This window comes from Hypanus sabinus, chromosome 3, assembly GCF_030144855.1.
Source record: "Hypanus sabinus isolate sHypSab1 chromosome 3, sHypSab1.hap1, whole genome shotgun sequence".
NCBI lineage: Eukaryota > Metazoa > Chordata > Chondrichthyes > Myliobatiformes > Dasyatidae > Hypanus > Hypanus sabinus.
Genome location: NC_082708.1, coordinates 7,422,504 through 7,435,292, shown reverse-complemented (window position 1 = coordinate 7,435,292; position 12,789 = coordinate 7,422,504).

Here is a 12,789-nt window from a genome sequence, read left to right as displayed (position 1 = left end):
TGTGTCGAGCTGCAGCTCCTAAGGGACCAAGTTAGGGAACTGGAGATGCAACTCGATGGCCTTCGCCTGGTCAGAGAGAGCGAGGAGGTGATAAAAAGTTGTTAGAGGCAGGTGGTTACACCGGGGCCACGGGAGACAGACAAGTGGGTCACAGTCAGGAGGGGGAAGGGGAAGAGTCAGGTACTAGAGAGTACCCCTGTGGCTGTCCCCCTTGACAATAAGTACTCCTGTTTGAGTACTGTTGGGGGGGGCAGCCTACCTGAGGGGGAGAAACAGTGGCCGTGCCTCTGGCAATAATTCGCCAGCATTGACGGATCCCAAGATCCCTCTGATCCTTCACACTTGAAAGCCTTCCACGTGATTTTCTCCTGTCCCACTAGAAGTTCTTCGAATTGTACTGTTTGATTTGTGGAGCTCTGCGATTTGTGGACTTCTGAACCCTGTGGCTCAGAAGGGTAGGGAAAGGAAGAGAAAGGCAGTAGTGATAGGGGACTCTATAGTTAAGGGGTCAGCAAGCGATTCTGAGGACGTAGGAAAGAAATTCCAATGGTAGTTTGCCTCCCAGGTGCCAGGGTCCGGGATGTTTCAGATCATGTCCAAGATACCCTGCAGTGGGAGGGAGAACAGCCAGAGATCATGGTACATATTGGTACCAATGACATAGGTAGGAAAAGGGAAGAGGTCCTGAAAAAAGAGTTCAGGGAGTTAGGAAGGAAGTTGAGAAGCAGGACCACAAAGGTAGTAATCTCGGGATTACAGCCAGTGCCACACGACAGAGAGTATAGGAATAGAATGAGGTGGAGGATAAATGCATGGCTAAGGGATTGGAGCAGGGGGCAGGGGTTCAGATTTCTGGATCATTGGGACCTCTTTAGGGGCAGGAGTGATCTTTACAAATAGGACAGGTTGCACTTGAATCCCGGGGGACCAATATCCTGGCGGGGAGGTGTTGCTAAGGCTGCTGGGGAAAGTTTAAACTAGAATTGTTGGGAGGTGGGAACTGAACTGAAGAGACTGGGGAAGAGGAGGTTGGCTCACAAATAGAGAAAGCTTGTAGACAGTGCGAGAGGGCGTATAGGCAGATGATAGAGAAGGGGCGTGCTCAGACTGAAGGTTTGAGATGCGTCTATTTTAATGCAAGGAGTGTTGTGAACAAATCAGATGAGCTCAGAGCGTGGATCAGTACTTGGAGCTATGATGTGGTGGCCATTACAGAGACTTGGATGGCTCAGGGACAGGAATGGTTACTTCAAGTGTCAGGTTTTAGATGTTTCAGAAAGGACAGGGAGGGAGGCAAAAGAGGTGGGGGCGCGGCACTGTTGATCAGAGATAGTGTCACGGCTGCAGAAAAGGTGGATGACATGGAGGGATTGTCTACGGAATCTCTGTGGGCAGAGGTTAGGAACAGGAAGGGGTCAATAACTTTATTGGGTGTTTTTATAGGCCGCACAATCATAACAGGGATATTGAGGAGCAGATATGGAAACAGATCTTGGAAAGGTGTAATAATAACAGAGTTGTCGTGATGGGAGATTTTAATTTTCCAAATGTCGATTGACATCTCCCTAGTGCAAGGGGTTTAGATGGGGTGGAGTTTGTTAGGTGTGTTCAAGAAGGTTTCTTGACACAATATGCAGATAAGCCTACAAGAGGAGAGGCTGTACTTGATCTGGTATTGGGAAATGAACCTGGTCAGGTGTCAGATCTCTCAGTGGGAGAGCATTTTGGAGATAGCGATCATAATTCAATCTTCTTTCCAATGGAATTGGAGAGAGATAGGAACAGACAAGTACGAAAAGCATTTAATTGGAGTAAGGGGAATTATGAGGCTATCAGGCAGGAAATTGGAAGCTTAAATTGGAAACAGATGTTCTGAGAGAAAATTACAGAAGAAATGTGGCAAATGTTCAGGAGATATCTGTGTGGAGTTCTGCATAGGTATATTCCAATGAGACAGGGGAGTTATGGTAGGGTACAGGAACTGTGATGTACAAAGGCTGTAATAAATCTAGTCAAGAAGAAAAGAAAGGCTTACAAAGGTTTAGAGAACTAGGTAATATTAGAGATCTAGAAGATTATAAGACTAATAGGAAGGATTTTAAGAAGGAAATTAGGAGAGCCAGAAGGGGCCATGAGAAGGGCTTGGCGGGCAGGATTAAGGAAAACCCCAAGGCATTCTACAAGTATGTGAAGAGCAAGAGGATAAGACGTGAAAGAATAGGACCTATCAAGTTTTTCACACCATTCTCTGTAAACTCTAGAGACTGTTGTGCATGAAGATACCAGGAGATCAACAGTTCCTGAGATACTCAAACCACCCCATCTGGCACCAACATTCATTCCATGGTCAAAGTCACTTAGATTACATTTCTTCTGCAACTTGATGTTTGGTCTGAACAACATCTGAACCTCTTGACTATGGTTGTGTGCTTTTAGGAATTGAGTTGCTGCCAAGTGATTGGTTGATTAGATATTTCATTATCAAGCTCATACAGGTACCTAATAAAGTGGCCACTGATATATCTCTATATATCTCACTGATATATCTCATTTTCCTGCACTCCAGGGAATAAAGTCCTAACCTTGTCAGGGTCCGGTCCGGAACCATGTTCCAGGTTTTGATCCGGTCCGGGGGCTCCGGACTCCGGGTCCTGCAGTTGTCCCTCCCGTCACCCGTGATCTAGTTTGGTCCCTCCTGGTTCAAGGAGACACACCTGTAACTCATTGAGCTGCAGGTGTTTATAAGGGGCCTTGGGACTGGGACCAGATTGGTGGTCGTTTTGTTCTGTTTCCTGTTTCTCTGCCGGCTCTGAACTCGTCTCTGCATTCTGTTATCCCGCCTGGGTTCAGACCTATTCTTCATCATGCTTCTCTGCCCTGTACCAGTACTGCCAGGTTGGTCCGCTCCCCCACCTTTCTTCCCATGCACTGGTCCCGCTTCTCCGCTCGGTTTGTGTTTTGCGCGGTCGCGCTGTCTGGGGCCGTTTCCGAATTTCCTGTTGTCATGGCTGTTGTGTTGGTCAACCTGGACCTATGCCCATTCCTACCCCTTGCCCCTGTCGAGTACGTTTGGCTGACCCGCCGTGGCCCGGCGGGGGTTCTGCCCCCTCCTTCCCTTCCGCCCATACCCTGGGATAGTGCCCTGCACCCGCCTAGGGGTCCACGTTGTGCCCAGGCCTCTGGTGTTTCCGCCTGGGAGGTGCCCCTACCTGGGATACATGCGGCCCGCCCAGGGAGGGCTCTCCGCTAGCCTATCGCCACCTAGATCTGTCTGTCTGTCTGCCGGCCTGAACCTCAAGGACCTGTCTGCCTGAACCCGGGGACCTGTCTGCCTAAACCCCGGGAGCCTGTCTACCTGAACTCGAACTTCGGGAGCCCGCTCCGCTCTGCCTGCCTGAACTTCGGGAGCCCGCTCTGCTCTGCCTGCCTGACACTCTATCTACCTGAACCCCAGATCTACCCTTAAGTGCCATGGCATCCCCTTCCTGTCCTCCCCCTAGTACTTCAGAGTCTGCGTCCTGCGTTTGGGTCCATCCGGCCCCACTTGACAAACCTATTCACCCTTTCCCTATAACTCTATGGTGACATAAAGTAACCTGAATTTGGATAATGAATGGCTACTTCTCCAGATCATCACAGAAAAAGGTGATGCATTCTAATTGAGACAACATCTTTAGGACCATAGCAAATACTGGATGACAGGCAATTCCGACAAGGAGCTTCCTCTGGGAATGAGTGCAAGGCCAATGGTTGAAAGCCAAGACAAAATTGTTGCCATATTTTCAACTGTATTGGGAGGCATGTACCTTGAATTGCAGTGTCTTGCATACTTCTTTATTATGCCAGAATGAGCTCATTCAGCCTATCAGACCATGCTAGCTCCCAATACCAACAATTGAGTAGACGATAAAACTTAACAGAAGGAAACCCACTCGGCCCTTCGAGTTTTCTCCGACATTGAGCCATGGCTGATTTATTTTCCCCTCTCAATCCCATTCTCTGCCTTTTCCCCATTCCCTTTGGTGCTCTGACCAATCAAGAACCTATGAAACCCTGTCTTAAACACAGCCAGTGACTTGGCCTCCATAGCTGTCTGTGACAATGAATTCCACAGATTCACCAACCTCTGGATAATGAAGTTCCTCCTCATCTCTGTTCTAAATGATCGTCCTTCTATTCTGAGGCTATGCTCTCTGGTCCTAGACTCCCCCACTATAGGAAATATCCTCTCCACATCCACTCTATCTGTGTCCTCTGGTCCTAGACTCCCCCACTATAGGAAACATCCTCTCCACATCCACTCTATCTGTGTCCTCTGGTCCTAGACCCCCACTATAGGAAACATCCTCTCCACATCCACTCTATCTGTGTCCTCTGGTCCTAGACTCCCCCATTATAGGAAACATCCTCTCCACATCCACTCTATCTGTGTCCTCTGGTCCTAGACCCCCACTATAGGAAACATCCTCTCCACATCCACTCTATCTGTGCCCTCGGGTCCGAGACTCCCCCACTATAGGAAACATCCTCTCCACATCCACTGTCTGTGTCCTCAGGTCCTAGACTCCCCCACTATAGGAAACATTCTCTCCACATCCACTCTATCTGTGCCCTCAGGTCCTAGACTCCCCCACTATAGGAAACATCCTCTCCACATCCACTCTATCTGTGTCCTCTGGTCCTAGACTCCCGCACTATAGGAAACATCCTCTCCACATCCACTGTCTGTGTCCTCAGGTCCTAGACTCCCCCACTATAGGAAACATCCTCTCCACATCCACTCTATCTGTGCCCTCTGGTCCTAGACTCCCCCACTATAGGAAACATCCTCTCCACATCCACTGTCTGTGTCCTCAGGTCCTAGACTCCCCCACTATAGGAAACATCCTCTCCACATCCACTCTATCTGTGCCCTCTGGTCCGAGACTCCCCCACTATAGGAAACATCCTCTCCACATCCACTCTATCTGTGCTCTCTGGACCTAGACTCCCCCACTATAGGAAACATCCTCTCCACATCCACTGTCTGTGTCCTCAGGTCCTAGACTCCCCCACTATAGGAAATCCTCTCCACATCCACTCTATCTGTGTCCTCTGGTCCTAGACTCCCCCACTATAGGAAACATCCTCTCCACATCCACTCTATCTGTGTCCTCTGGTCCTAGACTCCCCCACTATAGGAAACATCCTCTCCACATCCACTCTGTCTGTGCCCTCTGGTCCTAGACTCCCCCACTATAGGAAACATCCTCTCCACATCCACTCTGTCTGTGCCCTCTGGTTCTAGACTCCCCCACTATAGAAAACATCCTCTCCACATCCACTCTATCTGTGTCCTCTGGTCCTAGACTCCCCCACTATAGGAAACATCCTCTCCACATCCACTCTATCTGTGCCCTCTGGTCCGAGACTCCCCCACTATAGGAAACATCCTCTCCACATCCACTGTCTGTGTCCTCAGGTCCTAGACTCCCCCACTATAGGAAACATCCTCTCCACATCCACTCTATCTGTGCCCTCTGGTCCGAGACTCCCCCACTATAGGAAACATCCTCTCCACATCCACTCTATCTGTGCCCTCTGGTCCTAGACTCCCCCACTATAGGAAACATCCTCTCCACATCCACTGTCTGTGTCCTCAGGTCCTAGACTCCCCCACTATAGGAAACATCCTCTCCACATCCACTCTATCTGTGTCCTCTGGTCCTAGACTCCCCCACTATAGGAAACATCCTCTCCACATCCACTGTCTGTGTCCTCAGGTCCTAGACTCCCCCACTATAGGAAACATCCTCTCCACATCCACTCTATCTGTGTCCTCTGGTCCTAGACTCCCCCACTATAGGAAACATCCTCTCCACATCCACTGTCTGTGTCCTCAGGTCCTAGACTCCCCCACTATAGGAAACATCCTCTCCACATCCACTCTATCTGTGCCCTCTGGTCCGAGACTCCCCCACTATAGGAAACATCCTCTCCACATCCACTGTCTGTGTCCTCAGGTCCTAGACTCCCCCACTATAGGAAACATCCTCTCCATATCCACTCTATCTGTGTCCTCTGGTCCTAGACTCCCCCCACTATAGGAAACATCCTCTCCACATCCACTCTACCTGTGTCCTCCGGTCCGAGACTCCCCCACTATAGGAAACATCCTCTCCACATCCACTGTCTGTGTCCTCAGGTCCTAGACTCCCCCACTATAGGAAACATCCTCTCCACATCCACTCTATCTGTGTCCTCTGGTCCTAGACTCCCCCCACTATAGGAAACATCCTCTCCACATCCACTCTATCTGTGTCCTCTGGTCCTAGACTCCCCCACTATAGGAAACATCCTCTCCACATCCACTGTCTGTGTCCTCAGGTCCTAGACTCCCCCACTATAGGAAACATCCTCTCCACATCCACTCTATCTGTGCCCTCTGGTCCGAGACTCCCCCACTATAGGAAACATCCTCTCCACATCCACTGTCTGTGTCCTCAGGTCCTAGACTCCCCCACTATAGGAAACATCCTCTCCACATCCACTCTATCTGTGTCCTCTGGTCCTAGACTCCCCCCACTATAGGAAACATCCTCTCCACATCCACTCTACCTGTGTCCTCCGGTCCGAGACTCCCCCACTATAGGAAACATCCTCTCCACATCCACTGTCTGTGTCCTCAGGTCCTAGACTCCCCCACTATAGGAAACATCCTCTCCACATCCACTCTATCTGTGTCCTCTGGTCCTAGACTCCCCCCACTATAGGAAACATCCTCTCCACATCCACTCTATCTGTGTCCTCTGGTCCTAGACTCCCCCACTATAGGAAACATCCTCTCCACATCCACTCTATCTGTGTCCTCTGGTCCTAGACTCCCCCACTATAGGAAACATCCTCTCCACATCCACTCTATCTGTGCTTTCTGGTTCTAGACTCCCCCATAATAAGAACCATCATCTCCACATCCACTCTATCTATGCTTTATCAATAGGTTCCAATGGGATCCCCCATTATTCTTCTAAACTCCTGTGAGTACAGGCCCAGAGCCATCAAATGCTCCTCATTCATTAACCCTATCATTCCTGGATTACTCTCATAAACTCTTCTGAACCCTTTCCAATGCCAACACATCCCCTTCACAGGTCTTCAGTTCTGGTCGTCTCATTATAGGAAGGATGTGGAAGCTTTAGAGAGGGTGCAGAGGAGATTTACCAGAGTGCTGCCTGGATTAGAGAGCATGTCTTATGAGGATGGGTTGAGTGAGCTAGGGGCTTTTCTCTTTGGAGTGAAGGAGGGTGAGAGGCAGCTTGATAGAGGTGGAGAGGATAAGAGGCACAGATCGAGAGGATAGCTGGAGACTTTTTCTCAAGGTGGAAATGGAGAGCGCATAATTTTAAGATGATCGGAGGACAGTATAGGGCACGGGTGGGCAAACTTTTTGATTTGTGGGCCACAAAGGGTTCTAAAATTTGACAGGGGGGCCGGACCAGGAGCAGATGGACGGAGTGTTTTGGTAATATACCTCATAAGAGAAAATAAAATATGGGATATGTAGAAAACATGTGCTTTAATTTCAATTGAAAATGAACAAATGTATTACAACAAAATATCTGTCTTTGAAGTCCCATGGTATTTAGCTATTTATTGAAATGACTTTTAAAACACTGAAAATTAAATGAATAAAATACAGCTTTTTTGAATAGTAACAGTTATTATTTTAAAGCACTGAAAATTCTGTTATTCTTCAAGATATTATCATCATCACTCTCCTCCTGCCTGTCTTTATTTCAAAAACGGTAGGTGATGCAGGTCTACTTGTTCTGCTCCTTCTTATTCAATTGTCCCCTGTGCCAAAACTCAACAACGACCAGCACAAGGACAGAACAGTGACAGCGCGCCAGTATGCGGAGCGCGTTATTTGATCTGGAGCGCATTTTTTATTTTGAGAACGTACATGCACCTGCGCACTACTCATGTCCATCACTTAACAGAAATGACATGTAACATGTAAGGCTTATTGAAAAAAATATTTTCAAATGCATTTTTACATAACACAACGAAGAAACTTATTTTTAATTTCAGTGGGAACAGTGTTGTTGGTCTCCCTTTTTAGCCAGCGCATCAAAGTCTGGATTTAGTTTTGTTGTGGCGATTCTCAGGATGGATCTGAGGTGTTGGTCAGTTGACTTGGATCTGTGGCTGGCTTTTTTGATGTTCATGACGCTGAACGCCTGTTCACACAAATAGGTCGAGCCGAACAAAGAGTAAAGCGCAAATGTGGAGTAATACGCTGCACCTCAACAAAGATCAATGTGTAGCGGTGTGCTACATGCAGCGCTAAAATTACGACACAGAGTCGGTAACTGCAGTCGAAGAAAAAAACTTTGTTCGAAATCCCCAGCCTCACTTTTAAGCCTCCCTCAACCTGCCCCCCGTGGCGCAGAGTCTCCAAAGCTCTATGCTCGCAAATCCCCGCAGGCTATCTCCCTTAGCCGGAACGCTGACTAATAGTGAGCCGGTTTGGATGTGCCAGGAAATGGGTCGCCACAAATGTATATAGAGTGCGTCATCTATTGGGAAAACGCCAGAATTGCGGGGAAAAACGTTAACAAGGTTTATTAATATAATTTCATCAAGTTCTGCGGGCCGGATTAAAAAGCTTAACGGGCCGCATATGGCCCCCGGGCCGTAGTTTGCCCATGCCTGGTATAGGGAGATGTCAGATATAGAGCAAGACACACAATGTGCTGGAGGAGCTCAGCAGGTCAGGCAGTACCTACGGATGGCAATAAACAGTCGACATTTTGTGCCGAGACTCTTCTTTGAGTGGATGTGTGGAACTGCCTGGGGAGTGATATAGGAAGATACATTAGGGGCACTTAAGAGACTTAGATTACTTACATTATTTATTTATCTAGAGATATGGCACAGAACAGGCCATTCCAGCTCTTCAACCCACACTGCCAAAAAAAGTCCATTTAACCCTATCCTAATCAAGGGAAAATTTACAATGACCAATTACCCTGCTAATTGATATATCTCTGGACTGTGGGAGGAAACCGGAGCACCTGGAAGAAACTCAAGCATTCCATGGGGAGGATGTAGAAGAAGACGCTGGAATTGAACTCTGAACTCCAACGCCCCATGCTTCCTAATTCCTCCAGGGATTGCTCTCTCCATGACTCCATTCGTCTCTCCCCACGAATGTCCCTCCTGGCGCTTACTCCTGCAAGTGGCCAAGTGCTACACCTGCCCATTCATCTCCTCCCTCACCTCTACTGAGGGCCCCAAACAGTCCTTCCAGGTGAGGTAACATTTCACCTGTGAATCTGCTAGTGTTGTCTATTGTGTCCGGTGCCACCTCCTCTACATTGGTGAGACCCGTCGTAAACTGGGGGTCCCCTCATCGAGTACTGCCACAGCATTCGCCACAAGTAGGACTTCCCAGTGGTCAAACGTTTTAATTCTGATTCTCATTCCCATTCGGACATATTGCTCCATGACCTCTCCTTGTATCAAGATGAGGCCACATTCAGGGTGGACGAGCAACACCATATATTCAGTCTGGGTAGCCTCCAACCTGATGGCATGAACATCGATTTCTCCTTCTGGTTAAAAAAATTCCCTCCTCCTCCCATTTCTTCTATTCTGAACTCTGGCCTCTTATCTCTTCTCACCTGCCCATCACCTCCCCCTTCCTCTGGTGCCCTCCTCCTTCCCTTTCTCCCACGGTCCACTCTCATCTCCTATCAGATTCCTTCCTCTCCAGCCCTTTACCTTTCCCACCGACCTGGCTTCGCCTATCACCTTCTAGTCATCCTCCTCCCCTTCCCCACCTTTTTATTCTGGCATCCTCCCCCTTCCTTCTCAGTCCTGATGAAGGGTATCAGCCCGAAATTCATCTCTATAGATGTTGCCTGACCTGCTGAGCTCCTCCAGCATTTTGTGTGTGTTGCTTCTAGAATGAATTAACTTTGCAAATTTGTGGTTGACATAAAGCCCAGGAAACGTTGTAATCGGTGAGGGGCACAGATAGACTCCGAGAATGGTGGCAGAATTACCTCGTGCACAGGCATAGCACCATTTCTTCAAGAGTGGACACTGTGTTACTATGCTGTGCAGAGTTGGCACTCTTGTGCTCCTGTGTAAAAGCAATCTCACACGCGCATGCGCGCACACACACACACACGCGCGCGCACACACACGCACACACACACACGCGCGCGCACACACACGCACACACACACACACGTGCGCACACACACGCACACACACAAACGCGCAGACAGAGACTTGAGGGCATGCATACGTGACACACACCACAACACAAATGCCACATGTATACCAGTGCAAACAGACGCACACTGGTATGTATGCCTACACACAGATCAAATCAAAATCAAATCAAATTCAACTTTAATTATCATTCAACCATACACGAATACAGGCAAACAAAACAGCGTTCATCTGGGGCCAGGGTGAAAAACATAGACAGAACATTCAAAATAGCAAGCAAAAAAAATAGTCATGCAAAAAAACTCAAGTCCGTGATAGACTTGTCAAACAAATTGACGGTATGTTTGCTGGCAGAACCCAGAGGAACATACACACACAATCCAGCGAGTAATTTCACCGAACAGGCATGCGGAGGAGGCACCGATGGACAAGGCTGGCTCCCAACCAAACATGGACGCCGCACTATAATGGGTCCAGTGTCTCCTCTCCTGGACTGCAGCAGCAGCAGCAGCAGTAGTCCTCTCTACAACTGAGTCCACACAGCCCTCTCCCCCTCCCCCACCATACACGGCAAACAGGCCTGCAGCATCTTACTTTACCAATGTCCAACAGTGTCTTGCGATCACAAGAGAAACGTCCAAGACAATCGCCCACGGTTACATAGTGCGTCACCTTTGGGCACTAACTCCGATGCCTTTGACGCCTTCCTGTAGCAGGCAGCAACATCGTCTGCACCAAGTCCAGCTCCCCCACCAGCAAGCAGCTCCCTGATGGGGTAGACCTGCAGTACCCGAAGTTTTTGGAGTCCAGCGTTGTTTTGCAATTATGAAAAAGACATTTAAAAAGGGGAAAAAAAACACCTTTGATTGGCCCCTGAGAGGCCACTGCCATTTTACCAGAAAATACACATCAAATACACCATGCAAAGCACATCCATACGCATGCTTGTGTGCACACACACGCATAGGCACACAAATGTATACACACACATGCAAGAACACATGAATGTACAGAGCAATGCATACAAGATGCTGGAGGGCCTCTGCAAGTCGGACAGCATCAATGGAAATGGATAAACAGTCGACGTTTGAGGCCGAGACCCTTCTTCAGGACTGAAGAACACAAACACACACACAGAGGAAGTGTGAAAAATTCCAAGAGGATGGAGTTGATCTAGTAGTGGGTAGTTACATCAATAAATGACAAAAGTCGAGTTAAAGTTTAATGTGATAAACAGTATAGTGTATACTGCCAAATGAAACAGTGTTCCTCTGGACCAAGTATATATAACTCACACACATGAAGTAATATTACCACTTATAAATTAACAAATAATAAAGTGCATTTACAGACAGTACAAGGCTAGTGCATAAGGATTGCACTGCTGATTACACAACACCCTCTTTTAGCAGCTGTAGGTCTGGTACTGATTCAGCGTTGTGTAACTGTGGTACTTTCCAAACCTCGTGTTCTTATTCAGTTCTGCTTCAGCTAGCATTTAAATTAGTCTCTCCGCCTTTTATGAATTTGTGGATGAGCTCAGCTGGCAGAGCATCAAGTTTATAGCCTGAGAGAGTCCAGGGTTCAAACACCCAATCAGACTCTGCTCATACAATTGATCTATGTATATAAGCTATCTGGCATTAATATTTATCATCTTCTTTTATCTTTGTGTGTTTTTGTGCTGCATTGGATCCGGAGTAATAATTATTTCATTCCTCTTTACACTTGTGTACTGGAAATGACATTAAACAATCTGGAATGTCGATGTTGAATTGATGACAACACACCCAAAATGCTGGAGGAACTCAGCAGCTCAGGCAGCATCTGTGAAGATGAATAAACAGTCGACCTTGTGGGCCTTCTTCAGGACTGATATACGCTTTTGATTTTAGCTGATTAGACTGTTTTTCAGGATTGCCTGAGGAAGGCATAAATCGGCTGCAGCTTGTTCAAAATGCAGCAGCAACAAGAACCTTAACCAAAAAACAGAAAATCTGAGCACATTTCACTGGTTTTGGCACCATTACACCGGCTGACTGTGACCTTTAGGATCATTTAAAAAATACTCTTATTTGTAGATAAGACTTGGAATAATCTAGTTCCTCCAAGAGGATAAGATGTGAGAGAATAGGACCTATCAAGTGTGACAATGGGAAAGTGTGCATGGAACCGAAGGAAACAGCAGAGGTACTTAATGAATACTTTACTTCAGTATTCACTATGGAGAAAGATCTTGGTGAATGTAGAGATGACTTGCAGTGGAATGAAAAGCTTGAGAATGTAGGTATTAAGAAAGAGGATGTGGTGGAGCTTTTGGAAAGCATCAAGTTGGATAAGTCACCAGGACCGGACGGGATGTACCCCAGGCTACTGTGGGAGGTGAGGGAGGAGATTGCTGAGCCTCTGGCAATGATCAATGAGGATGGGAGAGGTTCCAGAGGATTGGAGGGTTGCAGAAGCCGTTCCCTTATTCAACAAAGGAATAGGGATAGCCCAGGTAATTATAGGCCAGTGAGTCTTAGTTCAGTGGTTGGTAAGTTGGAGGAGATCCTGAGAGGCAGG